The 22,913-nt window shown below is 43.7% G+C and overlaps 1 protein-coding gene across 3 annotated transcripts in view; it reads right to left on the reverse strand.

Moving 5' to 3' along the window:
* The window catches only part of pacs2 (phosphofurin acidic cluster sorting protein 2), a 51,332-nt gene that overhangs the window by 18,624 nt on the left and 9,795 nt on the right, over positions 1–22,913 (reverse strand). The window lies entirely within an intron of this gene.

Below are 22,913 nucleotides of genomic sequence, written 5' to 3' on the forward strand. Positions count from 1 at the left end.
TTATTTCTATAAAACAATGGGATTAAACATCGTGACCTTTCGGTTATGAGGCCTTTAAAAACTGATCACTGGAGCAACGGCGAAAGAATTGGAGCACAAACCAGAAACATTTCAAAATTCCTAGACTTGTTAGTGCCTTGAATGCGACCCGAGGGTGTCGCGGCAGGCCGAGCTAAGTCCTCTGTGAGCATCATGTTGTCTGAGCGGTCCAGCAGACGGGCCTCTCTGAATAGAGACGGGATGGGGGGGGCATTGTTAGCACAACATGGTGGTTGTATGGGAGGCGGGTCGCGGGGGGGAGAGACTGCTTTAACAAGCTTGTCACGATTTTTTTTTTTTTTTTTAGACACTTCCTCAAAAGACGAAAAGTGAAAAAGAGACTTTTTTTTCCTGCTTTTTTCATTGGAGGCTCTCTTTGGTTCCTTTGACTGAAACAATCAGGAGAGCTGTTGGGAGTCTGCGCACAATATGGAGGCCTAGTTACTCCATTTATCATCCAGCTCTTCTTGTGCTGCTTGAACGGCACACGGTGACATCACTCCTCGGTGATTCGGGACGACGCGGCTTCAGCGGCGGAAAAGTTTCTTGTCGGGCGGATTTAAGACACGTGGGGGTCAAAGGCAGAAATGTGAGCGAGGCCTCATCAATACACCACCGTCCCGTCACTTAGTGGACGGACGGAGGGGTTTTGACCTTGCCCGTAACTCAACTCCTCTCCGACTCTCCTATTTTGAGATACGGAGGCAAACCAGTGACGGGCGAGGTGAAAACCAGAGACACCGGCAGCGCGAGCGAGTCGGGGCGGCCGTCAGAGTGACATCACGCCGCGCAGCAGACGGGGCATCAATCAGCCAGCGAAACGTCGGGGACGCGGAGAGGAGAAGCGTCGACAATGGCAGGTTTTGAAGAACAACCCTCCCCCCCTCGCCCCGGCAGGCTGAATGAAGACCTTTCTCTTGTTCGGCCGAGCCCCGAGAAATCTCAAGCACAATGGACACAAGCCAGTGAAGGCCGGCATTGTCTTGTGCTCCTTACAGCGGACAATACGCAGCTTTCTCTCTCTGGCGTGTTCGTGTTCTGGCCCTGTGGGTCCAAACCCACAGCAGCATCTATTTCAGTTATGCTAGGTGGTTGGATGTTGGTTTGCGTAGGCGAACAAATTAAATCTGCCGCACAGAGTGCTCTGCAAAGAAGTCGCTTTTTTTTTGTTGATCTCCCACAGTGGATTTGTCATGTGTGTACTGCACGCTCATCTGCACAGAAGGAACAGCATGGAAATCATATTTCTAATGAAACACCACTTTATTTGTAAGAGGATCTGTGCCGACCCATTTCTCTTTTGGTTTGGGGCATAATATGGACACAACGGTAACATTTCCCCACCAAATGTTTCGTCTCCGAAAAAACATTTTGTTTTTTTCAGGGTTTCGTAAGTTCTTTTATTAAAAAACGTTTTTATTTGGAGAAGATTTTCCCTACTTTCAAAGCGTCGGTACACTTCAAACAAAGCACTTGTGGATTGTCCGAAGGCGTTTGAATCCGGCTTTTCATCTGAGGGATCAGGTGGAGTCTGCACCTCACAGTTTACCGACTTACTTTAGAACTTTCTAAAACAAAAGAAGAAGAAAAATATGTAAAAAATAGGCTTTGAATTTATCTCTCAAACTCTCTTTTTTCATTCTTCCCTCACTAGAATGCCTTCAAGGAGAGATTGAAGCAGAAACACTTGGTGTGGACATGAAAACCTTCGCCTTCAGATGTTTACAGACAACACTTATTCACACACATCCGGAGGTTACTCAAGACACGACACACACGTTTTCCCTGAAGAAACGCAATTGGAGGCCGGCAAAAAAAATCCCCCAGCAGAAGAATAACTTGAGTATAAAAACCTCGAATGTCGGCTCATCACCGAGCACGAGTACACAGACGACACGGATGGATGCGTTAAGTCAGGACGAAGGTTTTGTTCGCTTCCACTGTTGATGAAGACCAAGTTGATGAATATTGTTGGCTGAAGGTGTGTTAGATTTACCATTACACTGGCTACGAGAGGCTGGAGGGACGTGATCATTTACATTTTAGAAATACATTTCTACATGACGGTGGTCATCGGACTATTGTTGAAAAAATAGTTTCCAATTATTAGTGCACGCCTTATATTGTTAGCAATATTTCCCTGTCGACCTGTTATGTGTGTTTTTCATATTGCATTGTAATATTTGAACATATTCTGATACTGTGTGCTAATAGTAAAAAGAGGAGGGATGGCAGTACGGTGGCCTGCAGGCTTTGAATCTCTCAGATACAGATGTGCGTAGTTCTCAGCAGACCGGTTGCAGCAGATGACAGAAAGCTCATTTCAACTTAAAGAGACTTCTCTGTGTGCACACGAGGACGAAACATCCTTCTGTTCACAGCACGGGAGTCACTCGACCGACAAGATCACACACACACACACACACACACACACACACACAGAGGGAAAAGTTGGCTTACGTCTTTTCAACATCTGGAATGTGTCTTAAAAACATCTGGCTCTGGAATATGGTAATATGATTTTTGGCCTTTTTGACATCAGATAACGATCACCCATATGAGGCAACGAAGCAGTTTCGCCTGATTGGGCTTAAAAAGACAACATCGACCAGGAAATAACGCAGATTAAAACCAAGAATTAGAAAAGTTAGTCGATGCAACGTCGGACCTTTTTACAATATCTATCTCATCAAAAATGTGTTGAAGCACGAGAAGTGAGTGAAGCCCGGATGTTCCCTCTGTTCCTTCATAATCCACAAAGAGTGATATATATCAGAACAACACAGCCACGTGCTGCGGTTTTCAGTCGACATCTGCTGCTGCACTTTTTTCACTCGGAGCTGAAGTCGAGGGCTCGCTCACTGAACCAGCTAATGCCTTCGTGCTCTGAGCGTCTGTCTCACATGCAGCACACGGCGCCGGCTGCAGCGAAGCGACCCGTTCTGTCCCCTCGCTGCCGCCCCAGAGGGCCCCGGCCAAAAATCCTGATCCAGTGGCCCGATCGGCACAGATGCTCTGGGAGGGGCAACGGGCCCAGGAGGGCCGCCGCGATAGCACGCGGTCACAATCGCCTCGTCGGCCAACAACAACAAACCAACAGGAATTTGTTTGTTTTTTTGGGGTGTCACTGATGCAGAGACGTGTCCACAAAGTACCGCAAACACGAAGCAGAGGGACGACAGCGAGCAGCTCGTAAAGACTCGTAGGTTCTGCTGCAGATTAGCATCCAACACAAAGTACTGCAGGAGTTGAGGAGAGGATATTAGTTTTTCTTTAGCACATTGGACGAAGTGACGTTTTTTTAATCAGATGAAAAGTTAAGGAGCCATTAAAGTGATTATAATTCATCGAGGGGGAGATGAATGTCTGCGGCGAAGATTATGAAAATCTATCTAATAGTTGGGTTCAATCAATCAATTCAGTTTTAGTATTATGAATCAAATGCAATTTAATGTACTTTACAAATGATTTACAAGACAAAAACAAGATGAAAACGAAGAGAAGATGAAGAGATTAAAGCACACAAAATGAATAATTAACACATAAAAGATAAAGAAAAAGACAAAAGAAAATACACGGAATAAATCAATCATGGTAAAACTGTTTAATTACTAAAGTAAAATTGTGACGAAAGCATTTCTGAGAGGCCGTGTCGTTCCTTATGAAATAACAAAATATATAAATTTGAGAGCCACGATCAGCAGAGAGGAGGAGGTGCAAGCTCCAGAGACGACACCCGACACCTGACTCTAACCCATGAGCATTTCCACTTATTGATCCGCTTGTATCTCGACATGCTGACACTCGAAGGAACACAGATACTACACTATACCAGTAGACTATACTTCATGATGGACAAGATCTGAAAACTATTTGACTCAATGGTAATAAAAAAAAAAAAGATTCTCTATTTCTGGGTGCAAGAAAATGACAAAAACTGAATTTCAAATATCTAAATTTAACATTTCGAATCTTTTAAAACCTAGAATGGTTTTCGGCGAGGTCGCAAGAGAACGAAGTGAGAGAGGAGGAACGAGACGTCGACATCGTGGAGGTCGGATAACATAAATATCAGAGCTTCAGTTTCAACTTCTGGATTTGCTCCTTCTGTTGAGAGGAGAGCGACCGAGCTGCATCCATAATGAGATTTCCGTACTTCACAGTGCCACTTCCTGCTCTTCTGCCCCGGACCTGACCCCCCCCCTCCCCCTACCAACACACACACACACACACACACTTAAAATAGACGCTTGGACGCGATGTAAGAATTGAGTTAATGGCGTATCAGATATCGAGAGGAGCGATCGTAGGGCTTCCATCTGATACTCGACTGGGCGTTGGGTATTCCACCTTATGAAGGAGACATTTTCAAGCTTTTTCCAAGATATTTTTAGCTCAAAAGGAGTTTAAAAAAAAACAAAAAAACATCATTATTGAGCTAAAGAAGTCTAAATAAGTCAAAATTATGAAGTGATGACACTGTAAGTGTTATCCAACAGCAGCAATACTGTTTGTAAAGTGTATGTAATTTATCTCCTGGTGCAATATCCATTATGTTTAAGTATGTTTAGTTACTTTTATACACATTTTTTTAATCCATCTGTATATTTAATATTCTTCTTACTACTATTTTTTTTAATTGTATTACCCTTCTACTGTTTATTTACTTGTGAGCAGTGCTGCTGTAATCCTGTAATTTCCCCACTGAGTGACTAACAAAGGATTATTTTATCTTATCTTATGTTTGAGTTTGAGGCTCAGATCACGGTGCAAAGGATAAACGAGAGAATTTATATTTCCATTCTTTTTGATTATGTGTCAGCCACGCTGGGACAGAGTTTAAAGGTGTTATTTAAAGTCGCATCCCTCAACTGTAGCATTGAGGGACAGCCTTTGTGCTGGTTTAGTGCAGGCAAAATGCATGAAAACGGCAATTCAGTGATACAAAAACAAAAGCGTTCGATATCATCCTCAGAGATTGGATACGTCTTTGAAAGAAAATCCAATTTTTCTGAATCTGCTGAATTGAAATTGGATTCGGGCTTCCACCTACAAGGTTCAACAACACTTCAAGGCAGAGCAGCGGCAGCAGAAGAAGAAGAAGAAGACTCGTTTCAGACGCTGCAGCACTCCCTCTTCTTTCACAAAGCTGAGCTGAGCCGGCACAGAAGATAATAATCTCCTGTGCCAGCTCAGCTAGACCGAGGCAGCTTCGTTGTTATTAATCTGTCCTGACTCCGACATCTGATCTGGACTTGTGCGTTAGTGCGTAAAAAACAACGTGTCAGTGTCAGAGTCAGGATTTCTCTTTAATGTGTACCGTTTGTACCGTCTGGCATCAATCATTTAGGTTTTTAAACAGATTATTCTGTCTCTCTCTCACAAAGCATGCGGTCTGGTGACATTACAGTATGTTTTGCATTTTGCCTTTTAAATTATTCCCCACTATGTTGAGTGGTCTGGTGACTGTGGGGAAAAAGCCACACATGTCAGCACTCACTGCTCGTTCCTGGATTACACACAGTAATGTGGCATAGCATCGATATGTTTGGGATTATTCTCAAACTCAACAAATGCATATTATTCCCTTCAACTGCAGGAGGATTTATAATGATACTCCGATCTGGTCAACGGTGAGTTTGATTCTGTCAAAGAAACAGGACAGATATCCCCGTACTTGAATTGTTCCACGGCGAAGTTTGATGGAAGTTTTTACACACCGATGCATCAACTTTCATCCTCAATCAATCACAGATTAAAAAAGACAGATTTGGGTGTAATTTGATACAAATCGTTCATGCTAAACTTCAGCATGCTACAATCCTAAACGACGCACTAATGGCGCTAAATGCAAACATGTTACCAAGCTAACGTTACACTTGTAAATCAGCTATCAGCAGCTATCAGATCCAAGACGACAAACCTTTGCCCTCATCTGCAGATTTCTGTTTATAGAGATTATACACATTAACATGGCAGATTGTTAAATATAACTTAAACGTAAACATACTATTATGCTTAAGTTAGCAAGCTAACACGTTTGAACACTAAACATTAGCATTCAACTGAGGCTCACAAAAGAGCAGTTCAGACTGAAAGTTCCCCCTGAAAGGTCAAACTAAGCTATGTGTTAATTAGTGACCTTTAAAAGGTGCTGGTGAGGGATTTAAAAAATGTTTTCAACCCCGGACAGATTGCCTGGCTAGCTGGCTAGCTTGTTCCTCGTCTTCATGCTAAACTTAGGCAGAGCGACCTTCTGTTTTCTGTCGCTCAACGGCTCTAAACTTTTACTCTCGTTTCAATCTTCTCATGGATTCACACCAGCGAACCGTCGGGTCACTTTGACATTACCGCACCGCACCGGCCGGCTCAGTCCAGATCAAACCAAGAAGAGCAGCAGCATCCGATTACCTCTAATATTTGAAACACAAGACTGGCAGTAAAATCGACAGATGCTGCACATAAAGCACACACACAGACACACAAACACATGAACACACCACTGATGGGAACTTGGGGTGCTTTGGGACTTGTTAATGTGAAGCTAAGATAATGAATGTGTCCAAAATGGCCACTATTGGTTTGCTGCTAACACACTGACTGCATGAATTTCCAGGGTTGCCATGGAAATCCTTCTCTGATGTAGGTTAAACATCAGTTATGCGTGTGCGTAATGCGTGTGCGTAATGCGTGTGCGTGTGGCTGAATCTCCTGAATGCATTAAGACTTCATATTGATGCTGACATCTACACTCAGGAGAGCTGCAGCGTCGAGGGCTCAAAGGCGCGTTTCACCGCCACATTTATCCTTTTGTGTCGTCACAGTTTCTTTTTAAGTTTCTCTTCTGCAGTCTAACTGCAAGCAAACTGACATCAATCGTAATTTAGTGATGACACTATTTGGAAACTGTAAATGTATTGTAAAACTATGGCTTCGTCCCAAAAGCTTTCTGATTGAAACAAACTCACATAGTTCAGTGACAAAAAACATGGAAAGCCCGGTACATGACTGGACTAACTGTGAGTCTAATAACACTCACACACACTGTGACAGTGACTCAGCAAAACTGCCCACGGCATGAACTGTAATTAATGACACTTCCCTTCAAGGAGAATATCCTGAGATTGCCAAAAAAGCAGTGAAAGCCCTGCTTCCATTTCCAACAACCAGTCTTTGTGAAGCGGGTTTTAAGTAGACTGGACATAGACACAAACAGTCCTGTCGTAACAATCCTGTTAATGTTTTCTGTGAAGAGTCTGCAGGTGGTCATTAACCAGGACAGGAAAGGTCCTCTGCTGTTGTTCCCCCCCTGAAGGCTGACCGGTTTCAGCGTTTAAGTTACCAATAAACCGCATTAGTCTCTCGTCATATCAGGGAGTTTACTGGGCTGCTGACTTTCCAACATTGTGTGAACATGATGTGTGAACATCATGAATTAAGAATAAAACCTAAGTATTCTGATCAGTGTATTGAGGAATAACGCTGGTGGAGAGTCCAGCCTTGATTATGAGGTACAAACATGGAAGGATTTATGGGATTATGGATGCCTACAGGGCCTGAAATGTCAGACCCCCGAACCAGATAGTGAAATGTCACTAAAAGTTTATTTTAGGACACCGATGCTAGTTTACCAATCAGGAAGAGACTCAAAATCACCACAGGGAACAACCACAGAGAGACACAACATTACCACAAAGACACACAATTACCACCCAGCGACACAAAACACACATTTAGATGCGTAATGACTACAACTAGACGCGGAACAATAACAAAAATAGGCGAAGCAACAATAACGTTTGTGTCTAAAAATCATTCCCCGTCTCTCTCGTCGTGCCGTGTTGCTACATGTCGGGCAGCATGATATGCCTGGTCGTCTTCTCCTCCATTTTATTCTGAGGTCATTTAAAAATATTTGTTAAAATAAAATGTTACAACGCAGGTCGAGTTGTGAAAATATCAAAACGATTAATCCACGTTAAAAAAAGAAAGAAAAAAACACACCGTTTGGATGTCACGACTATACGACGATTGGACCATTTCACAGTTTCACATGTGTCCCAGTTTATGTGAATGATGACGTCAGCTGACAGGAAGTAAACGTGGACGACGGTGTTACCTAGCAACACCATCTCATTTCATACGGAGCGTTATAGACGAGACGGTGAAAGTATAATATATTCATACGGACCGACAAAGAGGATGAACCTTGAAATGAGCGCAACACGTCTCCTAATTTAAACTGTCCATAAGCACTTTGAGGGTTTTCATAAGTTATGTTGTGGAAATAACATAAGTATGCAAATTAAACATGTTTTTAATGCATTTCAAGGAATACTTCACATTAATGTATTTGTTTCAGTTGTTTTTTTGTCCATCTATGAGGAAGTGGGATGTTTTCATTGTCTCTGCGTGTTTAAATCTGTTGTGTTTATCCACTCTCTCATCTGAATATAATCATGTTTAGTATTCAACATCATCTCATCTGCCTGAACCCGCCGCTCATGCAGCTCAAATGATCCCCAGTTGCATTAATGTTGGATGAGCTGAAGTGATGACCTAAATTCTCACGTCTCTGGGGGGTTCTAGAAAACCAACATCCCCTCGTTCTCTGTCCATCTTTCTCTCTCTCCGTCGGTCTGATTCAAACCATCTCTCACTTCGTGAGTCACAGAGTGAAAACGTGAAAACAAGCCTTCAGAGACACTTTGAACACTACCCCTCAGCTGCAGGAACTTTAGTGCATTTAAAGAGATGCTATTTCCTAATAGAACAAAGGGAAACTTGGCGCAGCTCGGCATGAAGACGGTACTTTTACCTGTCAGACCTCAGATCCTTCACCTGTCAGCGAATTAAATACATCACACGGGAGGTGCCACTGGCACAGGTACGCACAGAGAATCTCACTTTCACCAAATATAAACCTTCTTCCCTGCAAATAGTTTAGGGTATTTAAACAAATGTTACACAACTGAGGTTAAGTGTTCTTTAAAAAGAGCAAAAGACGGATTACATGAAGCAAATGGAAGCTAAACAATTAGTCTACTTCAGTTCGTCACTGATTGTTATTACGGATGTGGAGGAAACCTGTTGCAGCCTAAAGTACATTTCATAATCATCCCGCTGACAGGCGACATCAAAACCTAAAACCTCGAGTGCACTTAATTTAGCTTTTAATCACTTTGCTGTTCAAGTGAAAAAAATAACACACACAAAAAAAAAACGCTTCAATCACTGGAGAAGCTTATAAGTCCATCAACTGTCGTGTTTTGAAACCAAGTGAACCCACATTATCACTAAATTGCTTTGAATGATGAGGTTAAGTGCTCAGCGCACGCACACACACACACACACACGCACACACGCGCACACACACACACACACGGCTTCATAATCGTTTCTCCGGCGCCGAACGTTTAAGATGTGATTATAATTGCTGTGTGTTTATCTCTCCACCGAGATGTTCACACACCTGCGCCTCCCTCTCTGGTGAGGCAACGTGGCCTCTTCGTCGCACCCTTTTCTAACCCGACGGTGAGAATTTGGTGACCTTGCACCCGTCGCACACTGCAGACACGCAGGTCAACCGTCTACAAGTTAACATGTCACACATGCTGCAGCTTAGCCTACTGTGTGTGCACCGTAGACCATGTGCATGTATAAATACTGAAAGGAGATCTTTTTGCATGCTTTGGGAGCCCAGCGGGAAGAAGAAGAAGCTAGCAGAAGAAGAAGCAGCTAGCAGAAGAAGAAGCAGCTAGCAGAAGAAGAAGCAGCTAGCAGAAGAAGCTAGCAGAAGCAGCTAGCAGAAGCAGCTAGCAGAAGCAGCTAGCAGAAGAAGAAGAAGAAGAAGAAGAAGAAGAAGAAGCTAGCAGAAGCAGCTAGCAGAAGAAGAAGAAGCTAGCAGAAGAAGGAGAAGAAGAAGAAGAAGAGAAGCTAGCAGCTAGCAGCAGAAGAAGAAGAAGAAGAAGCAAGCAGAAGAAGAAGAAGCTAGCAGAAGCAGCTAGCAGAAGAAGGAGAAGAAGAAGAAGGAGAAGGAGAAGGAGAAGAAGAAGAAGAAGAGAAGCTAGCAGAAGCAGCTAGCAGAAGAAGAAGAAGAAGAAGAACCCACATGGGACATGACTGCCCACACTGAAACCTGAGATGCAAACATTACAGAGGAATACTGCATTCATGCAACTCACTCACTCACTCTCTCTCTCTCTCTCTCTCTCTCACACACACACACACACACACACACACACACGTCACCGACATGCCATACCAACACTTTCAGTAACACACAGCCACCGGATTCTCCGCAGCAGAAATTAAACTTATAAACAAAGACGCATGAGGGAATTCTCTCCTTCAAGACATTTCTGCTCTGTCGAGCGTTTCACAGTGATGAGAGACGGAAAAGAGTGAAAGTGAAGCGGTCAGAGTCTCAAAAGCAGACTGATGGGACACCGTACATGCAGAAGAAATGAGTCTACAGTACTGGACTGCATTTCTTGTGAAAACAGCAATAGTACAATGTAAAAATACTGCATTCAAAATCTTACTTTGCATGGATGAAGCTGAAGGAAACCTTAAACACTGACATGTTTCCATCTTTAAAGACAAACGGTTTCCTTTTCTTGCTACAAGGAGAAGTGTTCACATTACTTATCCATTGTTGAATAAAAGGAACAGTAGTTATTGCAAATCCTTGAAACATAACCCAGTTTAAATATTATTTTCTTGGGGAAAAACACAGATAACACAGATTTTGGAAGAGAACTTGCCTTATCGACCTCAACGTGCATTTTTATTAGCCATTAGCGTTTCTCAACACTGGCTTTGACACAGAGGTCACGACAGCTTGACCTCTGTTGAAATCCAGCCTCAGTGTAGTGAGACATTCCTGCTATTAATAAGGGCAACACACTGGGACACTACACAATGACCTTGCGCTGAAACTATCGTCTAAAATCACACAAAACAATACTGTGCAACTTTTTACATTTGCATTTAGAAGTGCACAATAAAAACAAACATTTCATCATTGCCTTGTTGTTGTTGTTAATTTCCCTCAGGTTAAGGAACCCATCTGTACACTGAAATGTAATTGTTATTCTGTAATCCGAGAAGCAGGAGCCAACGAAGTGACGAGGCCAAGTGCCGGATTTGGAAAAGCTATGAATTGTTGATTGTTGTCGGTATTATCCCGACGGAGAGAGGCACGGGATGAGACGCCAGCAAGCCCGAGGATGCAGCGTCCTGGTCTGGATCGGTTCCCAGAGCCCCTGCCCTCAAACCGCCGGTCCTACATCCCCAAGCTCAAGTAACATCCACGAGGTTGCAAGTCTGTGGGTGATAATTTAGATGAAGAGAGACCAGAGGACACACAGAGACGTAAGAAACAGAAAGAGCAAACAGAAAACAAAGACATGAAGGGTGAGTGAGACGAAGAAAGTGAAAGCTACAAAGCGAAAGCTACAAAGCGAAAGCTACAAAGCGAAAGAGCGTGAGAGCACAGAAAGAGAAAGAGAGAAGCGTTTGCACAGTCACACTCCGATACAACGATTTATTTTAGACGGCGCAAAAACAGATTTGACAGCCAGACAATTTTTGTCAGGATTTCGGTTTTCAAGCGCTGACATCTGCCAGCCTTCGACTCCCAATTACCCAAACCTGGAGAAGCAAACGCACAGCGGGAAGGCAAGAATAATACTCTGGCAGGAACGGTTGTTTTCATTCACTGACGGACTTTATTATATTCTGGATTACTCTCTTGATTGTAGTTGGATTTAATACGGAGGAGCTAAAGGAGGACAAAACAACCGTCGACTCTGAAAGCCTCCTGTGACTTCACTGGTCTTATTGAGTGAAAGTGCAATTCTCGCTGTTTGCGAGGTCAGTATGAAGTAACATGACGTTGTTTTACCCAACCTCAAGATTGTATTTAAGTGAAGAAGGCTACATGAGTACATATACTTATCACCAACACACACACATACACACACACACGCACGAGGAAGAACTAACAGTGACTCTGATTGGACGTAACACTCCTTCCTTAAGAATGACCTGCAGTGACTCAGCGCTCAACTCCACTCATTCACACATTAACTCAAGAACAAAAAAGACATCCGTGTCTGTTAATTAGAGGAACGCTGATGGTTCATCTGAGACGTCAGAATCAGAGCGGAGGCCGACTCTCCTGTGTGAAGGTAGATTTGTGTCTTTTTTACCCGAGCAAATGTGTAGTCTGTAAGTAAATTATCTCAAAATCTTTGCTCTCAACTAAAAAAAAGCTCTTAAAAAAAATACGCTTTTAAAAAAAAAACCTCTCAAAACAAAAATTTGCTTTAAAAAAGAAATTTGCTCCAAAAAAATTTTTTTTTAAAAATATATCACTCCAAAATAAAAAATTTTTAGAGCAATTTTTTTTTTAAAGCAAATTTTTGTTTTGAGAGCTTTTTTTGGAGAGCTTTTTTTTCAGAGGATTTTTTTAATTGAAAGCAAAGATTTGGAGATAATTTACTTACAAACTAGAAATTTGCTCGGGTAAAAAAAGACACAAATCTACCTTCATACTGGCTGCTAACACAGTAACGCTCATTCTTCCTTGACAAGTGCAACAAAGAGCCACCGGCCTCTCGTTTATCTTGCAGTGAGCGACCGGGAGGTCCATCACACACACAGACACACACACACACACAGACACACAACGACAGCGACAGTCGGAGGGATGAGAGACTCTAATGACTCGTGTCAGGACGCATCAGGGTTGAGCGAGGAACCCCCGAAGAGACGGCTCAGACATGATGACATCATGAGCGCTGAATGTGGACTGAAAATAACCAACCAGAGGCAACGTCAAGAAAAAGACCTGAAGGAGAAACGTTTTGAGTGTTTTACTGCCGATAAGTGGGATTATAGATTATCTTACTTTATGTACCAATGTACATTTACCATGCACTGCACCCGAATACTATTTGGATGTACTTCTATGTATGCCAATTTATACTTCTACTTCAATCTTCAATTTCATAGAGATGATGTACTTTTCTCTTCACTACATATGTATGTAAGCGCTTTAGCAATTTTATTAATTCAAAATTTCACATATAAAACATACAATCAGTTGAAAAAATATGACATTACACGACCAAACATATAGGAAGTCGTTAAAATGAGCTCCACGTTGAAACAACATTAAAGTGAAACCTTTGTATTATTCATCAATAATTATAAAGATCTAGCCGGATTTCTTTTCCTCTTTCAATCTTTTCATTGTTGTTAATATTTTCTTCATTTTTTTCTACTTTTCTATCACTTTCAACTTGTTTTTTTTACAGTAACATACAAAACATTGCAGGAATAACATACCCAGGTATGAAAAATATACATATAGGTAGAAAAAATAGATTAGAAATAGAGACAGATGGAAAACATGATGCTTAAATATAATGTACAACACTAACAGACACATTTTGCGAGTACATTTTGTTGCCGATACTTTCCAGGACTTTTAGCCGTTTTGGATTATCTGCATACTAACATTGTTTCTACTTTTCCTCCTCTGCTCCTCCATCACATGTCATGACAGCAACATTGCCAACAGTCCTGTTGTTTTCCCTTTTTACTGCATTAAGTTCCTGTTCGTCAGCTACACCTGAAGCAGAAACAGATGCAATATGAATAAAAGTCCTGCAATAAATCAAACCTTCGGGAAGGTTTCAATGCAGCGAGGTGACGACTCCACCGGAAGGTCATTGTGGAGGCGGTTTCTGTCGGACTGATTGATGTAAAATGCAGAACTTTCCCTTTAAGACGCAGCAGCCTGATGGTTTCTGCACAGTTGAGGCCTGAAATGAGTTCATTAGCATAGAGTTGGGAGTTGACCTTTAACCTTTCACGGTGCTGCAACCCGGATTCACTCACTGAGCTGCATGACGGCCCGCTAACACCCCGATAACAGCCTGTCAGAAAAGCATTCAAGTTGTAGCAGGTGAGAAAGGTCCAATGCTGTGGGAGGCAGGCCAAGCAGTCGAACTGTATACTCACACACACACACACACACACACACACACACACACACACACACACACACACACACACAAATCAATCTGCCGTGGTTCCTTCCCATTATTCAGACGCGTGCCGGCGGCTCTCCAGCGCTCAGCTGCTCATGCAATATTCAGCTGTGGGATTCACCGGCTGGCCTGGGAGACGGTGTAGTGAAGTGACAGAGCAGAGCTTGGAAGGGGCGTGTGTGTGCGTGCGTGCGTGTGTGTGTGTGTGCGTGTGCGCGTCACCCAGCTCGGGACACACCAAGCCCTAAAATAGAATTCAGTTCAACCTGTCAAATAAAGGCGGCTTCAACAGGAAGAGCTGAGTGTGAGTCTGTGAATGGATGTGTGCTGGAGTGCAGTGTCTACACACACACACACCACACACACACACAAAGCAAAATTGACATTTTGTGCAATACACTTATTCTCTACCTTGCTCAGAGTTCGATTAGAGGATTAATTCCACTCTCGTCTCTCAACGCAGCCGGTTAGCTTAGCTTAGCATAAAGACTGGAAACGGGTGGGAACAGCTAGCGTGGCTCCGTCCAAAGGTAACAGAGCCCCATCAGCACCTATTAAGCTCACAAATGAACAATCTTTATCTCGTTTCGATCGATCCAAATGGTTTCAAACGGCGAGGCTCGCGTCCCAACAACCTGCCTGACAATCATGAAGTTTTTTCTTTCCTATCAAAGTAATCCGGTGAAGGCCGTCTGCACATTGCAAACAGACGCTGCCAACCAACTGATTCTGCATGTTAGTAATTGTGTTAATTTAAGAGTATTTCACAAAAATGCTGAATCATTTCTCTGACATGCTGCTGCAACGGACCGTCGAGCTTCTATCTTCCTAACGTCTGCTTCTCTCTCTGAAAGCGAGACACGTTTTCTTGACCTCGGTCCAAAGCTTCACTCGGAGTAAAACCTGTTTGGTGGGTGTGTGACGAGGGAGGGGCCATACGAGGACACACACACACACACACACACACACGACAACAGCAAACACCACACGAGAGCACAAAATAAAAGCAGACAGTTTCATACACAAACTGTGTCCCTCTTATGAATAATAAACAACTGGAGGCAAAGTCTAAACTCCGTCCTGAGCCGTGGCCTCGCTTCCTATAAATCACGCTCGTATTTGCTGATTGAACGCGTGCGAGTAGATCATTAAGCTCTGAAGGCCGACGGAGCGACGGGAGATAGACACGGCTCTGCCTCTTCACGCCTCCTCCCTCTGTGGTTACAACAACAGGCTTTTATCAGGCGAGGAGGTGATGGGGGGGGGGGGGGGGGGCTTTCCCTCCACGGTACCCAACACAGGAATGCCTTTACTTGTTAGGTGAGAGCAATGCAGACAGAAGAAGATGCTTTAGTGTTTTATCTTTGGAGCACAGAGGCACAAATGAAGGCCGGGATTCGTACGTGGAATTTCTTAATTGGCATTAAGGGAAAACTGCGTGAAAGGAAGCCAACGTGATTGAATGTGCACGTGAAAGCCGGAGCAGAGAGAGAGAGAAAAATAGAGGAGAAACGTTTGACATCACGTTTGATGCACGCTGGGGTAAACAGTGGAACACCTGTTTATTCAGTTGCATGTGTTTATTCATGAAAAAAAAAGGCAACGAAAACGCAAAATGTATTAAAAAAAAAAAAATGTGTCAAGCGGTTGGCATGTTTGTGACGCGCACGCACAATTCACCAGAAAAAACATCCGCCGCGTTTCCACATTGTATTCACTGAAATTGGTTTGGTGTAAACAACCTGCAGTTGTGTGCATGTGTGTGTTTGTGAGACCGTCGGAGAATTTAAAATGTTTAATTCGCTCAGCAGGATAATAACGAGCACAAGAAGAAATGGCTCAAGCTTCAAAAAGGAAAAAGCCCTCAGGGGCGTGCGACATTAAAGGGCTCTGAAAACGAAAACAACTAAAGTGAGATGATACAAACCAAAGCTAAATTGAATTGGACCGGCACTAAAGGACATCTCAACTCGACTTAACACCAAAACTGTGCGTGAAAAACCAAATCCATTAGTAGCAGATGAACATAAAAGTTTCGCCTCAATGTTTAGAAGAAAAAAAAAAGAGAGTTTGCAGGTTGATTTAAGGACAACGTTTAGCCGGCAAATAAGAAATAAAAAGGACAGAGAAGATGAAAAGGAGAGGGCGACAGGGTGAGTTACAGAGTGAGAGAGAAAGATAATAAAGGTGAATTGGATGGGCGAGGTCACGTTCTCCTGGGAGAGAACATTTAGACCCCGAGGATACGGGCCGTCCCTCCTCCACCGAAACTCAACCCGTGAAATTCCTCGCGGCCGCGCGCCTCCCGGACTCCCCGCCGCCGTCCCTGACGTCCCTTTGACGGCTCCATAATTGACTGCTTATCTTTTATTAATAGAGGGGAGCCATTAGGCCGGAGAGAGGCGTCTGGGGTTCGGTCTGCGTTTTGCTCAAAGAGACAAAAGCGCCACCGCCCCCCCCCCCCCCACACACACACACACACACACACACCAGACACCTCCTCTTTGCCTTTGTCTCGTGGCTCATGGCCTCGCTGTGGCTCCTTGATTAGCCTCGGACACGACAGAGCTGTCCCGTGTCGCCCAGAGGGAAGAGATGAGCGGCGGAGGAGGAAATGAGTTGGCTATTTTCAAAAAAACACGGCTACCGTGAAGCACAACGCTTGCATACCGTCAACATCAACAGCGGTTTGGTTCTCCAAAAGAAATTCAGGACTGTGTGTCTCTTGGGGTTGGAAAATGTACACAACTATTTGCCACAATTACGGGCAGCGAGGGTGAACACAGACCGTCATCATTTTTGGTCGGGGGAAGGTCCTTTAATCTTCATTTTTGCAAACGATGAGAGGCCGCCGTCGTCTTCAAAAAGACTCGATATGTCACACCACACCAAAGAGTTCTCCGACAGCACACCGCGAGAACGCAACGCAGACGCAAACTTCATTGCGTCTCTGATGTTGCGGCACTTTTAGTCCGACAAAAGGCAGCCGTTGATCAAAAGACTCCCAGCAGGTCAGCGCTGCTGACGGAAGAGATCCGAAAAGTGTATTTTTTGGATGATGGGAAAACCGTTCTCGAAGTAATCCGATAGATGCTTATATATATATACGATATTAGACCCAACTGACCAGCAGAAGCTAATAAACTCATGTTTATCAGTGAAAAGCCCAAAGACCGACAGCAGACACGATCTGCCCGCCTGTGTAAACTGTAGTCGGGTCTTTCCGGCTGCGGTTTATGAGCTTCAGCGCCTGCAGACACCAGAGCTGCTGAATGAAATCTAAAGAAGGGAGATAAGAGTTATTGAAGGTGAACTCGTGCAAACAGACCCTCAGCTTTGGTTTTTTCTTCCTGCAGAGACTTCCTTCGAGCCAATCCGACAGCCTCCTGCAGACGGAGGACTCAGCGGGCTTCAAATAAAGGCTTTCATCTTAAATGTGATATATGAATTCAGAGGAACTGCTGCTCTGTAATATTCACTGTTGACTGTTGCTATAATAGATCATCCGGACTTGTTTGTGTGGAAGACACTCGGCCAAACACTCGGGTCCAAAGTGAAATTGACAACTATTGGATGGACTGCCGTGACAATTTGGACCAGATGTTTCAACAGATGAGTCTCAGTCTTGATGAAGTTGCGTAACTTTTCACTGTGCATCGTCGTCATCGCGCCAGACTTAATTTGTCCAAAACTTTAATTCATGCCCAGCATCAGCAAAACCTTTAAGATCCCACCAGCTTGTACTTTGTGTGGTGCAGGAACGCGTACAAAAACCAGGAAATGAGTCAACACTTCTGTTTCCCTTTACTGGAAAGTGTGTTTTTCAACAAGACTGAACACAATGGAAAAAAACAAACATTGGCTTTTGGTTTATGCCAACTTCCTGTTTGGCACATCAACAACTATGACAGTCAAAAGTGGACATGCAAAGTAAAATAAACACAGAAAGGTGCTTCACGTTGGTTCAGTCCTTTCTCTAGATCTCACCGAGCACATCTCTGTCTTCATCACGCAGTCTCTCCAGATGTGATGGGTTTTTGCCATTTTCTCTCAGCCTCTAATCATACTTAGCGAGTCCGTCTTCCACACGAAGATTGACTATTTTTTTTGCAATCACCACTCCAAACAAAACATTTTTTTTTCCATTTTTCTTGGCAGAAGATAAGGAGCTTGTCTCTCCGGGGATGAGTTCCTCCAACGTTTCCCAAAAGCCTCAGACAAATAATGAAAAATGCTTTTTTGCACGAGCAGAAAGACTGAACACTCGTTTCTACACCTCTCTCTCTCTCTCTCTCTCTCTCTCTCTCCTGGCGGGCGCGGCAGCAGCCAACACGATACGACCCGAAGCAACTCATCGGTGTTGCTCCATTTCTCCAGGGTCAAAGTGCATCAGCGCTCCAGAAAAACAGCAATTTTCTCACATAGCTACTTGACTCCCTTCTTCCTCTGACTGGATGCGTCTGCTTCATCTAGCGACTGCGACTCAGGAGGAAGGTCGTCCTTCAAAATCGGAGGACCGGCAGTTGATCCCCGGCTCCGCTAGTCCGTGTCGACGTGTCCTTGGGCAAGACATTAAACCCCAAAGCCGCTCCGGCGGTTCATGAATTGGCATCATTGGTTAGTTAGAGCCCTGATTGGCAGGTGGCATCTTGCACGGTAGCCCCTCCCATCAGTGTGTGAACGATGACAAGTTGCGTTAAAGCACTTTGAGCGCTCAGGAGATTAGAAGAGAGCTTCATAAGCACAAGTCAACCGACCGTTTGATAGCTCGCTCCTTCTCAATTCAGGGACTCAAACATTTCATGCAGAAGCACATCAAACTTTCCAGGCGTCTCCTCGACAAAACGACCCATTCATACCGTAAAAAACTAAAAGTTAAGGAAAGAGGATTACCTTGAAACCTTCTGGTTCACTCCTACACACAGACGGCCATTGCTTTTTCAATTATTTTCAACCACAACGTGTGATCGAACGGGTCCTGTTCTGCACTAAAAAGGTTAAAAAAAAGAAGAAAATTCAAACGAGGAAGCCGCTCTCCAGCCTTTGTTTTATTGTCGTAGATGGCTTTTTAATCTGCTCCCACATTCAATCCTTAATTTCACACACAGCTGAGCTTTTTCCTCCCAGAGCTTACTGCAGACAGCAAAGTGTCCCGTGCACACAAAACAGCTGTTGAATGCCGAGAAGCCACAAAGAGAGCGTTTGGTAATAAACTCTGCAGAGAGATCCTCGGCCGAGCTATTGAAAGCGGGAGGAGAGAGGTGAAGGGAGAGACGACGTACAGCTGCGTTCACCAAACCAGAAGAAGAACTCTTCTTTAATTATGTATAATGAATGCAATCCATTAAAAATTCAGGACAGGGAGACGAGAATTACGTTTCCCTCATCAGCTCAAGAGTAACGCTGACCTAGAAACGATTTGAAACCACAATGGACCCTGAAATGATTCATCTCCAGGGAGACTTGTGTGTGTGTGTGTGTGTGTGTGTGTCCGCAGTGACTCACACATGTGTTTCCTTTTGGTGGAGAGAACAAGAAAGAGGTGGGCGTCACAAAAAGAAAGATACGCATTTGCGAGGTCTGCGGTTGAAGCAGCTGACGCAGAACAAAGAGACGCGGAGCGGCCGGGCCGCGAGCCCAGACCTCGTTTTGTGTCTCCGAGTGCGGAGCGTCTCCAAGCGCTAAAAAGGACTCCGAGTGATCCGGGCTCTCCGAGAGCTGCAGGGGGGGCCGCGGCAGAAAAACTGGAATACAAATGAGAGCTTCGGCCCACGATGCGTCGCTGCTCCGCGCACGCTTTGAATCAACTTGAGGGCAAAGAAAAGAACCGAAACCTGGAGACGTTCAAAAGAGCAGAAAGTGCAGGATCTGAATGAGTCTTCACGACATTGTGCGGTGTTTACGTGCTGCTTCACTGGAGCTTCTTCCTCTTTTTTTTTTAACCTGGATGCAGGTTTTTTGCTCCCATTCAGCAGCAAGAGCATCAGGGAGGCCCGACTATCACCTTTTAGAGGTCAGAGTCCTGTAACTTCTCCCACACCAAACCTAAATGTAAATGTCTGAAATATGATCGTGTATTGGAGCAATAACATTTCTCTTGATTTGAAAGTGAGTGGGCAAGTCCTGACTGTGAAAAACATCCAGGAAACAGAGCAAAAGTAGAGAGAAACATGTGGAAATGTGTCCACATTGGAGAACTTTAAGGTCAAAATCAACTTTATTCAGTTTATTGTGAGGAAAAGGATTTCCTTCAAGTCATAAAAACTTGTTTTCATGAGAGATTTCAGGCGTATTTCAAAGAAGAAATAACTTCAACGTTGTCCTGCAATATGAAACTTTAATTGCTTTAAATAGTTTGAACTTTGGGTCAAACAAAACGTCTGTGACGTGGAGATTTGACTGGTTTTAGACATTTTCTGAAGCAAACAATTAGAAGTCGCGTCCCTATAAATCCGCTTCCTCCTTGAGACCAATCAATACATTTCATAAAAATAAACGATATATTTAGCCGACGGGTGGATTAAACAAACAGCGGACACTTCAGATCTCTTCACAGCTGGATCTGAAGTGTCCCACATCAAGTTAAAACAAACTATAAATGCAACAACAAAAGCGGCAGTAGCTCTTTTGTCGGAGTGATTGCAGAGCGAGTCTGCAAATGAACAGCTCAGTCACATGAACATGAACACATGAACCCACATGGACGTCTGGTTTGGTTAAAGAGCTCTCTGTCGGTCTGTCAGCTTTCTGCTCTAAACGGACCCGCAGAGCTCTCGGTCCATTTAGAGAAGTGTTTATTGACTGCAGCGTCTGAAAGGGTCGCGTTCCAGCCTCCTACTGTTTTAATCGGAGGGTCTGTTCCAGCTCTTTGTGAACTCAATGAGAGTCTGAGTTGTGTGGCTTAAAGTGGATTAAAGTCAGTAAAGCCCCATTTAAAATTTAAAAAAAAAGGCCCACTATAACAACGGCTCACCACCTGGAGCCTCAAAGGTGGCTCTGAAACATGCGTGGCTCCTTTAAGAAGGACGGCCGCTTCAGGCCAAGAAGCATTCGCGTTATTGCGGAAAATCCGACAGTTATGGGCGTGTTTACGCGTTAATTTGTGACGTCTGAACACCTTTACAGTGTGGACTGTGAAGGTTTGCCTTAAATTCAAAGCCCACCAAGACAAAAATCTGTATTAACACGCTTTTAATGTTGTTGAGGTGCCACGAGTGATGAGAAAGATGAGAATGGGTCACATTTGGGGGCGTGGCCTCCAGGACATTACGTTCAGTGTAAACCAGCGGTTCTCAAACTGTGGGGCGCGACCCTCTGGTGGGGCGCGGAGGTATTACAGGTGGGGCGCAGGGGGAGATGCAGATTTAAAATAAATAATTTTTTTTTTTTTTTTTAAGAATCCTCTATTAATCCCTCAGTGAGAGAGTTATTCTCTGCATGTTACACATCGTCCTTAGTAATGAAGGAGCTTTGTGCTGCTGTGAAGCTCTGGGGCTTCAGTGCCTTGCTCAAGGACACTTCAACATGAAACAATGGGGAGAAAACAGGAATCCAACCGGCTTCCTTGGTCATCTTTTTTTGCCCAATACGAGTTATTTTTTGCACATATATAACTTTATTTGCATTGTTTTAACAAACATATGTTATTAGTTTTTGTCAGATGGAGCAATCTGGTTTGCTTTAAAGGGATTTACATTTTCTTTAATCCAATAATTCAAAAAGCACAGATGGAGGAGTCTCAAGAAGTTGGACCATTTTGTTCCCATGTTGTCGGGGCGGTGGGGCCCGAACATTTTGCTTCCTCCAAAGTGGAGCGAGAACCAACACTAGTGATATTATTAATGGTGTTCTTTCCTGCAGACTTTGCAAATAATCGCTTTTGTCGGGATGTCTAAAGCAGCATCTTTTGGGCTTTTTTTGGCAGACTGTCCAGGTCCGGGTCCCGAGACACCCGGCTGCGTGTCAGTGATGGATGGTTTAATCTCCCTCTGTAAATATCAACAGCGTCACAGTTATGTGACGGCGCCATGCGCAGCACACGGATAAAAATACCACGGTGACTCGTGGAAGTGACGAACGCGACAGCAACAAAATAATGTTTCACAACGATCAGGCGACGCCGTCGATGTTTTATTAGGCTGCAATGAATCTAAACTCTGGTTTAGATTGATGTGCAGGACGAACCAGACACTCGTGATGCAAGACTCCTGCAGCGACCACCGGGAATATATCCGGCAACTATTTTTAGAATCTAATAAACTTATTTTTCGTGCAAAAATAGCAGAAAATGATGATTTCAGCTTCTCGCATATAGAGATGTGCTGCTTTTCTCTGTTTTATGCCATTAAACTGAATATCTTTGGGGCGGACGGGACATTTTGAGGACTTGGATGAACATTTTTCACTATTTTCTGACATTTTCCAGACCAATCCATTGATTTATTCCAAAATGAATTGTTGGCAAATGAATCAATAATGAACAGAAAATCATCCATTACAGCTCTGGTCTGTGTGACGGCTCACTGTGACAATACGCACGGCCTTCTGTTGAAGATCTTGTGCGATAACACTTCAGAGAGACGTTTTAGTCAAGAGGCCATCTGTGGAGCCACAACACTTTGATTTAAATACTGACGCTTTTCAGTTTTATTAACAGAATCTCCTGAAACCTTTTTATGAACGGTATTTCAACATCGTCCACAGCTGTTGCCGCTCTTTCATAAAAAAGGTCACTCGTCTCCGGTCCATTTCTCTAAGCTGGAAAGCTTTTAAATATCTGCTTTTCTGCTAAAACAATTATGGATTAAAGTG

This window comes from Clinocottus analis, unplaced genomic scaffold, assembly GCF_023055335.1.
Source record: "Clinocottus analis isolate CAN_PGR_092001 unplaced genomic scaffold, fCliAna1.0.p SCAF_17, whole genome shotgun sequence".
NCBI lineage: Eukaryota > Metazoa > Chordata > Actinopteri > Perciformes > Cottidae > Clinocottus > Clinocottus analis.